General features: G+C 42.5%; 6 non-coding genes across 6 annotated transcripts; 5 read left to right on the plus strand and 1 right to left on the minus strand.

Moving 5' to 3' along the window:
- Window positions 1-2,070: 2,070 nt before the first annotated feature.
- Trnas-aga (transfer RNA serine (anticodon AGA)) lies at window positions 2,071-2,152 on the plus strand. Its single transcript has one exon. It is a non-coding gene; the product is annotated as a tRNA-Ser (tRNA).
- A 1,768-nt stretch (window positions 2,153-3,920) lies between these two features.
- On the plus strand, window positions 3,921-3,992 carry Trnad-guc (transfer RNA aspartic acid (anticodon GUC)). The gene has a single exon. It is a non-coding gene; the product is annotated as a tRNA-Asp (tRNA).
- Window positions 3,993-5,540: 1,548 nt separating this feature from the next.
- On the plus strand, window positions 5,541-5,612 carry Trnaq-cug (transfer RNA glutamine (anticodon CUG)). The gene has a single exon. It is a non-coding gene; the product is annotated as a tRNA-Gln (tRNA).
- Window positions 5,613-7,682: 2,070 nt separating this feature from the next.
- Window positions 7,683-7,754, plus strand: Trnam-cau (transfer RNA methionine (anticodon CAU)). The gene has a single exon. It is a non-coding gene; the product is annotated as a tRNA-Met (tRNA).
- Window positions 7,755-12,093: 4,339 nt separating this feature from the next.
- Trnas-aga (transfer RNA serine (anticodon AGA)) lies at window positions 12,094-12,175 on the minus strand. The gene has a single exon. It is a non-coding gene; the product is annotated as a tRNA-Ser (tRNA).
- Window positions 12,176-15,522: 3,347 nt separating this feature from the next.
- Window positions 15,523-15,604, plus strand: Trnas-uga (transfer RNA serine (anticodon UGA)). The gene has a single exon. It is a non-coding gene; the product is annotated as a tRNA-Ser (tRNA).
- The last annotated feature ends 1,216 nt before the right edge of the window (window positions 15,605-16,820 follow it).

The following is a 16,820-nucleotide window of genomic DNA, read 5'->3' on the forward strand; positions in this document are numbered from 1 at the left end:
AGGGGGACAAGGGCTGTTTGGCCAATTTCACAGCTAGAAGGTGTGGTGTGTCATCGGACGCTGCTTCTCAAGGTATGGCAGCCCAAAACCAGCAGCATTCTGCAACTTGTTAAGAAGTGTAAATTGCCGTGGGAGCATTCTGTGTTTTCTTCTCTTCTGAATCTGCTGGGCACCCATCAGTCACAGGACCAAACTCTGTCCAAAGTTTTTCTACTTTCAATACACATCAAACCAATATTTCTCTCAATCAACAAGAGAGTCAAGAGCAAGAGACAGTCCTTACATCCCAAACTGTTCAGCTGACGTCACTCAAACTTGTCAGTCCCGAGGTGTTTATTATGACCTGTACTACTTTAGGACGTTCACTAAAATCTTATGTGCTTGTCAAGACTGTAGGTCACAGAAGTGAGGCATGCTGTGACTAATGGCTACTGCATCCATACTTAGTTTGCCTTAAATGTCACAATCAGATGCAACTAACAAAGAGTGTCCTTGAGAGCAAAGGTTTCATTTCAAGAGTGCTTATCTCTCGAGTTAGTGCTGGAAGCTCAGGGTCACACAAAACTTTGACTTAACCAGCAACTGCACCCAGGGTTCTTCTGTCTCAAAGAGTGAAATTATTAGTAGACCACAGTAGGGAGTGCTTAAAAAGCAGTGTTTATTATAGAAAGAAAACTGAAAAGACAAAGATTAAAGACCTATTGCAGGGATAGGCATGGTAGCTCATGCCTTTCATCCTAGAACCTGGGAGGCGGAGGCAGTTTGAGGCCAGTCAGAGCTACCTTATGAGAGCAGCTCAAAAACAAATACAATAAAACAAATGACCCCTTGCAGCAAGAGAAGCTTTGGAAAGCAAGACAAACCCTGAAGAAAGTGGGGGAGAAAAAAAAGTTGAGCTAATTGTCTATGGACTTTTTATAGGACTTGTGGCAGAAACTGGGCAAAGAATGAGGTCATTTCGATTAAGATTAGTTAATTCTCTGAGCGTATCACAAATTGAGGCAATGCAGGGCCCAAATGTCCTGCGCACGTCTCCAAGGCTCAAACAGGGAGGCAAGCCATGTTCACCTGCTGTTCATTTAGGAGAGAAGTCACATTTTATCTTTCACTTGTCAACGGTTCACCTTGATTGTCTGTTGGCAATGCTCAGGCCAGCACTGCCAGCTCTACTGTTCTTGTAGGTGTTGTTTGGCTTAGCCCAGTTTTCTCAATCTTCCTAATGCTTCCCACTTTAATACACTTCATGTTGTAGTGACCTCCACCATAAAATTATTTTTTTTGCTACTTCATTACTGTAATTTTGCTCCTGTTACGAATCGCAATGTAAATATCTGTTTTCTGATGGTCTACGCCTACTCCTATGAAAGAGTCATTCGCCCTTCTTCCTAAGGGTCATGGCCCACAGTTGAGAACCACTGTCCTACTGACCGTTAGGCTGTGCTCTGGGTTCTCATGTCTACATGATTAGCTTGCAATTTTACCGTGGAGCTAACTCCTATCACAGCTTCCGAGACGTCGCTGCAGCCAGCTTGGGTTACCTCACTTTTAGTTCCCCACGACAGTACTCCAAAAGGCAGAAGCAGGGGAGGACCATTGTCACAAGTTCAAGGCCATCCTGGGCTTATAGCGTCAGCGTCTGTCTTTAAAAGAGGATCGTTGGCAGAGTTGGTTAAACTAGGAGGGTGGGATGGGGATGGGGGGGGGGGATACCCGGAAGTGCCGGAAGTGGGCTGCGGGGAAACACACCTACATCTGACTAAAAAGTCAAACTGGTGTGCTCCTAAAGCGCACAGCAGGGAAAATGAGGAGGCTTCCTATGCCTTTTCTCGCCCTTAGTCTGGAACACATCCACGGAAGCAATTCTTCGCAGGGCCTTCGCAGGGCCGTGTACTCCTACTGGTAGCAGAAAATCCTGCGACGATCTGGTTTCCTGTCTGAGTGTTCTAATAGTGACCCGCGAGGCTCCTCCTCTCCAACTCAATGTCACACAGCCTGCCCCTACTAGATAGACGCTAGGTTTTAACAAATTATTTGCCACGAATCTGTATCAGTCGAGTCCCTGACATCATTGTAGTCGTGGCCGAGTGGTTAAGGCGATGGACTAGAAATCCATTGGGGTCTCCCCGCGCAGGTTCGAATCCTGCCGACTACGAGTCCTTTCTTTGGTTCCTTTGCGGTTAAAGGGTCTTTAACCTCAAGGTCTATCTCTTAGCTGGTTTTCTTATGTGTTTCCACGGTTCAAGGTACAGGCCTAATTTAGAATTAAGCTTGAATTACCAGTTTGAGGGGTTGTGTGCAATTTGTTCTTGTTGTATTTATTTTGAGAAAAAAAAAGTAAAGACCATCTTTTTCTCTGAGAGAAACGTCTCCTTTCCAGCCATTGAAATCCCTTCTTCAGTAACCCAGTGAAAGAGAGTCCTTAGGTTCAATCCCCTCAGCAGAAAAAAAAGGAAAAGAGAAGGAAGAGGAAAAGATGCCACTTTACCTACTTTGAGAGGACACAAGGATAGTTCAGAAGACTAAAGACCAGTGAGATGCTTTCCTTAGTGCCATGCTTGCTTGCAATGACTCCACCCTAAGACGCCCTGCTTTTAAGTCTGGTCTAAGCACCAAAGAAGCCGAAGCTATCTAACCAAGACAGCCAGCCAGTCAAGACTCAGGCTGAGCTGAGAGAAATGCCTCCCCCGCCGATGCTGCTTCCGTCACTGTATCTGACACCTCATCTGCGAATTGGACTATTCTTTCTAAGTTATAAGGGAAGATATAATAGTAAGAAAAAGCAAAAACAAACAAACAAACAAAAAAACAGATGACCGAAATAGCTTGAGCTCACGGACATCGAGACCCGCCTCCCTTTGTCTTCCAAGTGCTGGGGTTGAAGATATGTGCCCCCCATACTCTGCAACACTTTTTAAAAAGCAAATATTCAGGGCTGGAGAGAGGACCTGGATTCAGTTTCCAGAACGTTCCTTGGAACTGTAACTCCAGTTCCAGGGGAATCCAAGGTCCTGTTCTGAACAATGTGGCAACGGGCACTCGTACACACCTCCTCCCTGGCACACACACGTATACACTTAATTAAAAATAAAATCTTTAAAAGCAGATTTTCAAGTTTAATTCCAGCATTTAAGAGGTCAAAAAAAGACTGCTGTGAACTTTTAATCACTGAGTCATTTCGCCAGTCTCTATTATAGTTTCTTGAGAGTCTCACTAGGCAGCCCAGGCTGGCCTTGAACTCCAGACAATCCTCCTGCCTCAGTCTCAGGAGTGCTGGGGTTAAAGGTGTGAGCGCCAAGCCAGTCTCTGACTGTTCAGGTGGCGTGGAGGTCATTGAGTCTTGGGACAGGGGGAGGGGTTTTAATCAAATTATCTTTTATCCTAAAAAGATGATCTTTTTTATCCTACAAAGGGTTTTTAGTCCTTTACTCTAAAAAGGTTTTTTTTATCCTAAAAAGGATTTTTTATCCTAAAAGGGTTGTGTTTTAATCGAATCATCTTTTATCCTAAAAAAAAAAGTGTGCCATTAGAGAATCTGATTTTGTATTAGACAATCGTTGAAAATAATTTTTGCTCCTTCATCTCTATCATGTAACAATAAAAAGGTTCAAAATTTTATGTTTGTGGCCAAGTGGTTAAGATGATGGTCATTAGGGTCTTCTAACGGCAAGTTTGATTCTGTACGGTTACATTTTTTTTACCAATTCAGGATAATTATAGTATATCTGGAGTTACAGAGGGAAAAAAAAGTGTAAGCGAAATCATTCGCGTCGAATTCTTCACCAAACTTATCCAACATGTCGCTCAGGCTACGATTATACTTAACTTTGGTGTATTCTTTCCTAAATAGGTCAGCACTGATAAACAGGGGTAAGACGTCCTTAATTGTATCTAATGTAGACAAAACTGCGTATCAATCGTCTTCCTTGTTAGTATAGTGGTGAGTATCCCCGCCTGTCACGCGGGAGACCGGGGTTCGATTCCCCGACAAGGAGATAAAAGGGTCATTTTTAAAAACAAAGCAGTCTTTCTGCCATTTTAAAGCTACGTTAGAGGAATCTGGGTTTAAATAGTGCAGAGCTTAGCAAACGCTTTGCAAGCTAAGAACAAGCAGAACAACAAATAAAGTTGCGTTAATGGCCCATGTTCATTTTAGGCATCAAAACCTAAATGCAACCTTGTAGCCTACTGAGCTGCAAGTGTGCTCGCTGACCTAACCAAGTTCTCTAACACCTGAAGTCGCCAGCAAAGTGTAAATGCTCATAAAACATAATGAGCAGAAAGAATAGCTTTCAGAGTGGAAAACAACTACCATAAAGCTACAGCCAACAATGTATGGCTCCTGCTCAGGGAAATTCACAGATTAGGGGGAGATAAACACATCCCAAGTGGAACTACTCAAGCAGTCACTTGATTAAAAACAAATGTGACTCTGCTTTGCACTAGGAATTCCAATAAGTGAAGTTCATTAATGAGTGTTTCAACTGGCCATCGGCATGGAAATATATTAATCACATCAAAAACAAACCCAGGTAATGCACACGGAATGAAGAAAAGTAGGACAGAGGCTTTAGCCTCTGAAAAGCAACCTAGAGACTCCTCTATGGAGACTGTGTATACAACAACTTCCAGTGCAGAAAGAAACCAGTCACTACGTCCAGGCAAATACGATACCAACGCTTCATCAGCATTAGTAGTTTTTCACTTTTAGACACCATGAGTGAGTGCAGAAGAGCCAGAGAATTGTTACGCTGCATATGCCAAACAAAATGTCGATCCCGAATATAGAACCAGAGATAGACAAGCGGGCACAAGAGGACAGACAGAATGACCATGAAAAAGGAAAAGAGGCAAAATATTTCACTGGGTTTTCCCAAAGACAACACCAAACAAACATAATAGGATGCTCCTCTAGTCCCTGAACATTAAGACAGTTAAATGCCAGAAGAGAAAGTCAAAGCTTCCTCGGCGAGATATAGATACACAAACTTGCACTCAAACTTTTTCTAGCTCTTGCTGAATCTTTCTAGCTCTAGCCGCAATTCTCCTGCGTGCAGGATTATGGCGTGTGACACCACACCCTCCCTGAATATTAACTTTCCGTGTGCCTTAGCTTGTCAAAAGGTGACTGAGCCTTCCTAGAATCTGGAACCTCCCCGCCCCCTAAGAAGTCGGCCACAAATCGAAATTAACTTTCGTTCTTGTTCCTTTGACAGTACGACTCCAGAGTCCTCAAAGGCGACTGCGCAGCCGCAGGTTCGAGGATGACGCCATCCGTTCCCTGCTGGGTCCTCAGAGCTGTGGAGGAAGGCTGGAGACATTGAGATTGTGGACCCAGATCAACCTTACCGTACTCCCAAAGCGACTTTCGCTTCCACGTTGCAGGAATAGTCCCGAGCACAACTGAGAAGGAAGGTGTGCTGCAGCGACGGATAGTAAAACCTAAAATGAAAGATTAAATTAGATTCTTTTTATTGAAGCAATCCGAATTCGGCAATGGAACTATACCTCATCATTGAGCAGTCCAGAGCCCTTCCGTGTGGGGTTCCATGGTGTAATGGTTAGCACTCTGGACTCTGAATCCAGCGATCCGAGTTCAAATCTCGGTGGAACCTGCTTTGTTTTTTTCTTTGCGGTGCGGAGTAGATTCTTTAAATCCTCCAAATAATCTAAACTCTAATCCTCATATATTCACAACAACCGACTGCTTCTACCTGTTGTCCTCCACTGCTTCTACCCGTCCTCCACCCCTTCACACTTGCACAATTAGAGGGTCTCATTAATTTTTAAAGTTAGCATTAGAAATAATCAGTTTCATTATATCATTTTTATGCAGACGTTATTCTACTTTGTTCTTACTCATCTCTCTTCCTCATCCGTCCTGCCCTTTGCTTACCTCACCCGCCCCAAACCCGGCTTCTTCCATGTCATGTATTCTGTTACAGAGTTCTTTTTCTGAGGGTCTCCTTTTCTGCTTTGATGACATAACACACACACACACACACACACGTATGTATATATATAAACATGTCTGCACACTTAAAACCAGATTATTTTATTGTTGTTGTTCTGAGTCTGGTTTGTTTCACTTAAAATATCTGCAGTTTCATCCATTTCCCTACAATAGGTATGACTTCATATTCATTTATTATAGAAATTAAACTTCACAGTGCTTCTGCACCGCATTTTCTTTGTGCGTTCACCTGCTGGTGAACACATTATCTGGCTCCATCCTAAGAGACAGTCTGAGATGGCAGTCTTGGGCTGCCACGGCTGGCTAGCTGGTTTCATTTTCGCGGATCAACAAGATAAGGAGTCTGGTCCTGCACTAACCTCAAAGCCATTTTAGGAACAAGAGGTAAAAAACTGGTGGTGGCGCACGCCTTTAATCCCGGTAATCCCCCAACTCGGGAGGCAGAGGGAGGCAGGTTTCTGTGAGCTCGAGGCCAGCCTGTACTCCAAGAGCTAGTTTAGGGACAGGCCCCAAAGTTATAGAGAGACCCTGTGTCGAAAAACAACAGAGAAACAAACAAAAATATCTTGTAAGGGGATCTACGTTTAATGACAGCTATTTTATTTAAACACAACAATAATTTGTGTAGTTGTGACTGAGGAATTAAAGTGATGGACTAGGGAGTCCATTTGGGCCTCTGACTTTACAAAAGCAAACCTAACTAGATTCAAAACATTCAGAAGTTTGGGGGGGAAATCTGGGATTAATAAAAAAGAAAAAGAATTGTGACCTATTCTAAACAAAAACCTCATCCTAAGGCTCACCCTTCTTTACCAAATTTAACCTGTTTGTGGTGCTGAAATTGAGTCCCTTCCCTCCAAGAAGCTCAGGGAATCACCCACCCTCTGACAGAGATCTAGAATACTACCTAACCTGTTTGAGATATACGGAAGTCCCAGATGGAAGTTCTACAAGGAAACACTTTTTGCTTCCATCTGACTGAAAAACTAAAAGATTTAAATTCTCAGAATGGCAAAAATAAATAAATAAACAAATCATTAGTATAGCGTTTATTTTCTTTTGTATGTTAGGATTTTTTAAAATGCAGTGTTTTAAACATTTAATGGTGACACGAATCTCATTATTCATTATTTATTTAAATGTATTTATTTAAATATTTGTTTTCCTTTTGCATTAGAATCTTTGTAAACTATTCTGATTTGGAACTCAAGGCAATCCTCCTGCCTCAATCTCTGAGTGCTGGTGCTTAGATTACAGTCCCAAACTGCAAGCTCAGGCTGAAGCTTGGACATGTAGTAAATTTGTCCAATTGGTGGGAATAGGCGCCTGCAAGACGGAGGGAAATGGGATTCTTAGGAGGAGGAGGGGGAGGTAGACCAGACGAGGCAGCTTTGGCGGTTAAGGACACGACTGTTAAAAAAAAATGGTAGGACTTGGCAGGTTTCTTCCTCTGGAAAGCCGACATCCACCGGCAAAAATTCATGCTGGTAACGACCCCGAAGAACTCCAAACCCAGGGAAGTCGTTCTTGATACAGTCTTTGAGCTCTTAATTTCCGTCCCAGGAAAATCCCTTTGGCAATCTCGGTGAGATCTGGATCACAAAGACTAAGTGCGAAGGAGGCAGTGGAAAAGAGAGCACTACGGACACAAAATAAATTATTCCCAGACTGGATGAAACTATATCCTATCTTAGGAGTGCTCTCCTATAGGAGCAGAGTGGCGCAGCGGAAGCGTGCTGGGCCCATAACCCAGAGGTCGATGGATCGAAACCATCCTCTGCTATAAGATTGTTTTCTCGGAGCAAAAGATCTTTAGTTGTAGACAACTGGATGCCCTTCTCATGGCTCTTTAGTCGTGGTAAATTCTCTGAGTCAACTGATCCTCCAGACGAGCTATTTGGTGTTTGTTTTGAGGAAGCCGTGCGTTGTACTCAAGGCTAGCCTTGACCTCAAGACAACCCTGCCACAGTCTCCTGGTTCTAATTTTTTAACAGAATAAGTGTAAGACAACAAGTGGAGAGAAAGAACTTCTAGAAGACCTGGATCATACATGTCTCCATGTGTGTACCTGGTAATGAGATTCTGGCTTGCCTTTTAGAGGGAGAGAAGAAGAGAGGAAGGGAATTCCGTGGGACATTATAAAGGGAGGAAGAGGGAAGACAGAAAGCAGAGGGGGTTGGGAGGTCGTGTGCGGAGCAGATGCACAGAAGAGAGACCGAAGTGGGGATGCAGGGACAACTGACTGGGACTGTAGGAGGAGGGAGGAGGGGTGTTAGGGACGCTCAGGGCCCACATTAGGTTAAGGAAAACAGATTCTTATGCACTGGAAACAATCTGTGAAAGTAAACTCTGAATCCTGTTCCCAAGACTTAAGAACGACTTCCCCATTTGAAATGATACCATGAAAATGTGCGGACAGGTTCTCTAATGACCTTCAGTCTTTGTCAACAGCTCTAGTCTGTGTTTTGTGGTCTTGGAAACGGAACTTAAAGCACGGTGCTTGTTGAGCCGACGCTTTGTCACTGAACTTTATCTCCAGCTCTGGTTTTGCTTTATCTTGAGACAAAACTCACTAAGTTGCTTATGGTAAGCCTGAACTCACTCTGTAGTCCAGACAAGCCTTGAACTTGAAATCTTCCTTGTCAGTCTCTCAAATAGCTGGAATTATAAATCTGTAACATCATTATAATATATATGTGGGTGTAATATCTATATCTATATATATATCACATGTATATATATATATATCTCACATGTGTATATATATATATACACACATGGTATACACCCCCAACCCCCCCCCACACACGTGGGAATCCACTACTTTTCTCCTGACTCTTAATGTCACAATTCTATGTAATACAAACCTCTATTTTTTTTTCTTTAAAGGCAAGGTCTCTTGGGGTAGTGGTGGCCCACACCTTTAATCCCAGTGCTGGGAAGGCAGAGACAGGTGGATTTCTGTGAGTTGAGGCCAGTCTGATCTATAGAGTGAGTTCCAGGACAGTCAGGGCACAGAGAATCCCTCTCTTGGGAGAGCAAAAAATAATAAGATAGTTGAAGCTGGCCTTAAGCTTGCTCTGCAGTGGAGGCTAACCTTAACTTCTGATCCAGTTTCCTGGCACTCTGTTGTCTCTCCCCACCTCCCACTGCCCACCCCCATCCCTCAGTTAAAGTCATTGATTCTGGATGGTGTGATTGTCACCTTGTGACTCTGACTCCAGCCTGTGTAAGTCCTGAACTACTGCACCCTGTCCGGTTCTTTCTAGACAGACAGAGAGAAAGCAAATGCTCACCTTGTTCCTCCTGCAAAGGGCTCTATTGTATGCCACCAAGAACATGAAATTTTGCATGCTGTCTGCCACCAAGAACATGAAATTTTGCATGCTGTCCCTGTCTGTAATCACAGCATTTGGGAAGCAGAAGGAGGAAGACTACCCGTCAATGAAGAAGGACCAGGAGTTCAAGGTCATTGTTGCCAACTATCAAGTTTGAGGGCCACAAACGAACCTGTCTCACAAAACAAAGAAAAGATTTTTGAGAAGAAAAATAAATAACAAGACAAAGAAAACACTGGGTAACAAGAGGGCTTTAGATTTTCTTTCATATTGCATAATGTAGCTAAAGAGGTTAAAAAGTGTCAAAGTGTAATTGAAGCACAAAGCCGCTTAGGAAATAGCTCATGATTCATAAACACAATGTGGTAAATTAGGAGGTCACAAGTGCACCCGTGCCCACACCCGTGCTTTCTCAAATCAGTGTTGTGAGTTCACTTCCTCAGAAAAGGTTCCTGAATTGTTCCTCTCTTTTTTGTCTGTTTGGTTTTTCTAGACAGGGTTTCACTGTGTAGCCCTGGCTGTCCTGGAACTATTTCTGTAGACCAAGCTGGCCTCAAACTAGAGATCTGCCTGCTTCTTCAGTGCTGGGGTTAAAGGGTAAAACACAGAAACGAAACCGCTGTTTTCACTGTATCTAGGGCAAACACCAGAACAGTTGTTTTCTTTTTCTTATTGAGCTATATATTTTTTTCCACTCCCCTCCATTCCTCTCTCCTTCCTTCTTACCCTCTCCCATGGTCCCCATGCTTCCAATTTACTCAGGAGAGTTTGTCTTTTCCACTTCTCATGTAGATTAGATTCATGTATGTCTCTCTTCGGGTCCTCTTTGTTGTCTAGGTTCTCTGGGATTGTGAATTGTAGACTGGTTTTCTTAGCTTTGCATCTAAAATCTACTTATGAGTGAGTACATGTGATGTTTGTCTGTCTGGGTCTGGGTACCTCACTCCAAAACAGGTACTTTTCTAGAAGTACTTTGACCTTGAAGAAATCACTGTATAGAACAGCGTTTATTTTCTGTTATCTACAGAGTTGTTTTTCTGAGGGAACTTTACAGCCTTTGCTCCACTTTGGTCACAAGATGTTCTGGGCACACCTGGGGCATCTTGCACTATTGGGTACTGCAAACAGTACACAATAAGGACTAAAGTTTCCGGGGTGTGATGCTTTCCTTCACAAAACACCTAGATTAGTATGAGGAACTTGTTTTATTCAAAAGCCATTTTTTGTGTGTGTGTGTAACAAACTGTAAATGCGCTTCCGCGCGGCTCTTTAAGGACCAGTTAGTTCATCAAGACTGCTCCTCCCATCTGCCACAGAGCCTTGGTTACATTCTGGGGTAACCCGCTTTCTTTGATCATTAATGCCAACAGGAAGGCGTGTAAATAGAAACAGAATTTCCTTGTCTTGTCGCTTTCTGTGTGTCATCAGTTCTATGTAAGTGGAGCCTATATACATACATACACACATGCATATATACATACATACACGCATGCATATATACATACACACATGCATATATACATACACACATGCATATATACACACACGCATGCATATATACATACATACACGCATGCATGCATATACACATACACACACGCATGCATATATACATACATACACACATGCATGCATATATACATACATACACACATGCATATATATGACAAGGTCTCAGGCAACCAAGGCTGGTCTCAAGCTTGCTCTGCACTGAAGGACCTTGAACTTCTGATCGTTCAGCCTCCACCTTTCAAGTGCTGGCGGTAAAGGTATATATACCCTGAAGGCAGAAACAACCTCTTAAAACAAAAAAGCAAACAAAACAAAACAAACAAAAACAAGCTTCTGCCTTGCTAATTATACATAAAATTTGCATTAATGGTTATGAAAGGTAATATTAATACTTAATGGTAATACAATTGATTCTGAATATAAATTAAAAAATTTAAACTGGTTAGGTGTGTTGGTCCATGCCTTTAATCTCAGCACTTGTGAGGCAGAGGCAAGTGTATCTTTGTCAGTTCAAAGCCAACCAGATCTACAAAACCAGTTTCAGATCAGCCAAGGCTGTTACACAGAGAAACGCCATCTTGGGTGATGGGGTGGGGGGAGAGAAAGAAAAATAAATGAATTTTTTTTTTTAAAAAATGACATTAATGCTAGTACTTCCCAAACTTTTTATTCAACCACACATAGCTGTATTAAAATGAATTTGCTAATTTGAACGTAAATAATTTAAAAAGCTGAATACAAATGTCCTATGATTCAACAGAAGAAATTAGAAATCAGCCAATCAGATGGATCTTTTAGTCAGAGGCCAGCCTTGTCTACAGAGGGAGTTCCAGAACAGTTGGGTCTACATGGAGATGTGTCACAAAAAATAAAAAAAATAAATAAAAAGGAAAAGGAAAGAAAGAAGTCAACTAGCACAAGATAAAAATAGAAACAACAAAACAATAACAACAGTAGTTACTGCTAATAATACCAGCATTTGGAACACAGAAATGAAAAATCAGCATTGAAGGCCACATAGTGAACTTCATAGTAGAAGAAAACCTCTCTAGGTCTATGATCTAATTGTATTTTAAAAGCTTCCACAATTTTTCCCCGTCGTTGATCTAATTGCTTTCTAAAGCTTTCATTATTCTTTCAAGTAGTACTGAGCTCGGTACTGTGAAAACATGCAGAGGTGTTTTTATTGGGCCGCCCAAAGAACTTATTAGTCATTGAAGAAATCTTCTGAAAAGCAATAGGCTCACAAATCATGAGCCTTCAATAAGACATCGTAGTCGGCAGGATTCGAACCTGCGCGGGGAGACCCCAATGGATTTCTAGTCCATCGCCTTAACCACTCGGCCACGACTACATGAGGATAAACAGGCAGGGACGGGTAAGGAACCTGGCTTAACTTTAGTCTTCTACCGTCTAACTTTTCTAGTAGTGTTGTATTTCTTTTCTTTACATATAAAATATAATATATAATTTATTTTATTTGAACTACTTGAGGCCTCTCCGACAGAAATAATGATTAGTGACAAACTGACATACAGCTCTTCATCTTCGGAGCTGATGTTCCTATTTCCAGAGACTAGCTTCCCTGTCTTCCGTACTAGCAATCCTCGAGGTACAGCCAACAACTGGGACACGATCTAAATCCTCTGTGGGACTGTGAATGATGGAAACAATTCACAAAACCTGAGTGGCTACCCATTTTTAGCCTTCTAAGTAAGTTTTGAAACTCCTTGAGATTAAAGTTCTGAAGCTAATAAAAACAAGTGAAATGTAAGTCTACATTACTGAGACGAGGCGAACAGCGGGGTTCACCTTAACAAAATAATGCTAGCTACTAAAATTTACTTTGGATTTTGCAAAATCACTTCATGTATAAACATGATATCACTTGATCCTTATGTCTCAATTGAGGAAAAAGAGGCAGGGAGAAGGATCCGTGCTCACAAGGTACTTGGAAATTAGCTTTCTTCAGTGATATGTACTGGTTTTTTGCCCTTGGATGCTGTCTATGCCTTCAGCAATGTTTCTGGTCGCCTTACAGAAGTGAGGTTTGCTAGGTGGCTAAACATGGATAGCTGCACATTTTCCTCAAGCACTTATGGAACAAAACTGACAAGCAAGTCTTTAAAGGGGACACCTTTGTCATACAATGCTACTCACAAGCCAGATCTCCACTTCCCTTTGTACTAGATTTTTGCTTTTTATAATCTGAGTAATTTGCAAATACGGACTCTGCCTCAGAGAAATATCAAATAGCAGGTGAAGACTTTAACTGGCTTGGCCCCTACCCGCCTGCAAAAGATGCACAGTGATGCGGTCTGCGAACAACACATGCTTGTTAAGTTATAGGTAGAATTGGAGGCAGTTAAGAAAACAGAAAAAAATTACCGAGTTTGTTCTGTAAAAATTAATTCGAACTACCGAAAGTGTCTTTTAAAGTAGTGTTCAGTTTTCATTAGATTACAGTCAAAGATACTCTTGTATTTCTTCTGAAAACTGGGTGTAATTCAAGATAAAATAGTTTTGGTTTCTACTGAGAACTCAAGATCAATGGCAATAGGTTTTTGATCCTACTGCACGTATTGGCTTTGTGGGAGCCTAGGCTTTTTGGATGCTCACCTTACTAGACCTGGATGGAGGTGGGTGGTCCTTGGACTTCCCACAGGGCAGGGAACCCTGATCGCTCTTTGGGCTGACGAGGGAGGGGGACTTGATTGGGGGAGGGGGAGGGAGATGGGAGGCGGTGGTGGGGAAGAGACAGAAATCTTTAATAAATAAATAAATTAAAAAAATAGTTTTGGTTTTTGCATGTACATAGCTAAATCAGCTGTGCAACCCTCTGATGGCTGGGAATATTACACCGTCAAGAGAGAAATGTACTGTTTGATGTTTGAATAATACATTCAACATATATGTGTGCATGCCTGTGTAAGGCAGGGGCCTGACTCAGGGCTTCACAGATGCTAGGTGTGATCTGCCAGTGAACTACAGTCCCAGCACCTAGGTTTAGAACATTTCCTGTGTGTATTTTATTGGTCTATAACTAGAGAACTGACAGCCATTTGATTTAAGAATGCATCATATGTTTTTAAACGTTCTTTTTCTGCATACATATGCAAGACTAATTTTGAGTTGACCTCAAGAAACACAGCTCTCCAAAACTAAAAAATGTGAGCCTTGGACTTAGCGGTGGAGCATTTGCCTGCTAAGGTCCTGGGTTCAATCCTTTGTAGGACACAACAGACACACTCACAGGAATGCACACACACACAGGAATGCACACACACACACTCACAGAACTCATACAACTGTCCTCTATCTCCCCTTTTTTTTTTAAACTAAACAAGTCATTAAAATAATCCCAGTTATGCCTAGCTTACCAGGTAATGCACTATGGGGTCAACAATTCAGTCAAGGCAAATTCCAGAAATATAAAGTTGGAAGGGCACACAAGGTGTTAAACCTTACTAGTACTACGAGCACAAAACAACATAGGCAAAAGAAAAAAAAAGCTGTATAGATGCAGAGGATGGTGTGTAGCAGTTTACCACCTGGCTTCTGTGGCGTGTGTGGGTATCATTTTCTGTTTCTCCATTTTCCATAATGGGCTGATGTACTAGTTCATCTTTCAAAGGCTGATAAAAAAATAAAATTTCTGTTTCAAAAAAAAAAATAATCCCAGTTAAAGGGTCGAAGAGATGTCTGCTCTTCCAGAGGATCTGAGATTGGTTCCTAGCATTCAGGCAAGAGGTTTCTCACTGACCTATACCCTCGCCGCAATTAATACCACAACCTTTTTTGACCTCCGAGGACACTGACGTGCCGTTGTAGAGCATCCTCAGCTACATAGCAAATTCAAGGCCAGACTGTTAATAGCGACTCCGTTTCAAAAACAGCACAGGAACATACAAAACCAAAGGGAAACACAAGTTGAGAGAACCTCCCTGTGGGTCACGGAGGTCACGTATTCAAGATCTATCTAAATATCTATAGCATTTATATCTATAGCTACATCGCGGATAAATTCTCTGGAGTATATATGCTTCGAGATGAAGCACACGATACAGAATTCCTGACCTATATGCGAAGAGGTAAAATAAATTATGCCAGTTCCTTTCCTGATCCTACTCAGACAACCTCCTAAGTGTCGGACATAAGGAATCAGTTACGTCAGTTTTATTGGATTTGTTGAAAATTGCGTGCCTTTAATCACTTGTCCTTTTCTTAGGCAACAGAGCTACTCTCACCAAGTCAAAACCTTTGGAAATTGTATTCGGAGTTCCTTCCTCTACGGGGTTCAGACGTCTGGGGGGCGCAGTCTTAGCTACAGTGAGAGAGATCTGAGGTCTGAGAACACAAGACTCCCCCCCCTTCCCAGCCCCCCAGTCCTTCTGCAGTGTAAGGGCAGCAGGGGTTGTTAATTTTAACTCTAAAGTGACCTGTGTTTTCTCACTTTCCTTGCTCCTTGCGTTGGCACTTCTTGTTTAAGTTTACTTTGAACCGCAGACCCTTCTCCACGGATTCCGGGGAATAAATCAGTAGCGAGGGATCGCCCCTAGAAAGCCTTTACTTTCTTGCAACCGTGTCTGTGGTTCTCTTGTTTCTCGGTATAAGCTAGGAAATTCTTTATCACTAGATTTCCGTGAAAAATTTCACCTACCCATTAGTTTATATTAGCACTTCAGAAGTCGTGAGGAACAGGTAGTCGTGGCCGAGTGGTTAAGGCGATGGACTTGAAATCCATTGGGGTTTCCCCGCGCAGGTTCGAATCCTGCCGACTACGGTTTTACCGAGCATCTGTGGTAGCAGCTATAATCCCTGTTATCGGGCTGCGTGTAATGAAAATTATGCTGTTAAATTCTTTGGCTCACCACATCAAAGCTTTCCTCTCTGGCCTGCTATGTAAGGCTTGCACCGTAACCTCTTCCAAAGAGTCAAGATGCACGCGCATCGGTATATTCCAGCATTTGGAAGGCTGAAGCAGCCTGCTTTCCTTGAGCTACACGCTAAAAATGTTTGAAGATCCGAGTTGCATCTGTCTCCTCCTTGTACTGATATAGGAGAAACTAAGGACATAGATTGATATTATAAAGTAGGATCGATTACACTGCTTTTTTAAAATACTAAATTACACAGAGTAGAATTTAGCTAAAGGAGCACTCCCAGTTCTCTTATCAGCGCAGTTCCTCCAGGCACACAGGATGACCCTGGATAGCAGCTCCCCGGGAAAGGCAGCCCTAGTCTGTCTCTAGATAACGACGACAATGCTCTATACAGTAAACCTCCCTGCTTGTCCAAACAACTGAAGCTTGGAATTTCTTCTGTCTTTGTGAAACATGTTTAATTGCTCAGAGAGGAACTTGAGGGGCTATAAAACAATATAAGCTAACAGATTTCTGTGCAAGGCTGGCTCCCTTTCTGGATTAGCCAGGACATTGTTACTAATTTCCTTTATTAAGTTCTGAGTGCTGGAATGATTGATCACCAAGAAGGCATATTAATTCCCTAACAACACTAAGGATGGAACCTAGAGCCCTGGGCCCGCTAGGCAAGCGGTGTACCACTGAACTGCGAGGCTCACCTGGAGCTCACACTGTAGCTCAGACTGGCCTGAAACTCACTGAACGTCTTTTGCCTCAGCTCGCAGGAGCTAGGATTATAGGCCCGTACCACCGTGCGTATTTTCTCCATTATAGATAAGCTGCTCAATGACACGCAACGAAATGAGAAACAAGGGTTTCTAGATAGGATTATGAGGCAGGCCTTACTGAGGAGGGCGGGGCCTAGCAAGTCTGGTCCGTTCCAAGGACTTCCCCACAGGACAGAATGCCCCCCTGCCTCCTGGGAAAAGCCTGTGTCGTTGGCGCTTTGCCTCCAAGATGTTCTCTGAGGAAACTGCCACACAGCAAGGGCAAGAGCTTGAAAAATGAGGCTTGCTGTATTAGCTACTTGCTATACCTATTAAATCTAACTCAGAATCTTCTAATAACAAGATACTT

Source organism: Alexandromys fortis, unplaced genomic scaffold (genome assembly GCF_014885135.2).
Source record: "Alexandromys fortis isolate MF-2015 unplaced genomic scaffold, M_Fortis_MF-2015_v1.1 scaffold_5, whole genome shotgun sequence".
NCBI lineage: Eukaryota > Metazoa > Chordata > Mammalia > Rodentia > Cricetidae > Alexandromys > Alexandromys fortis.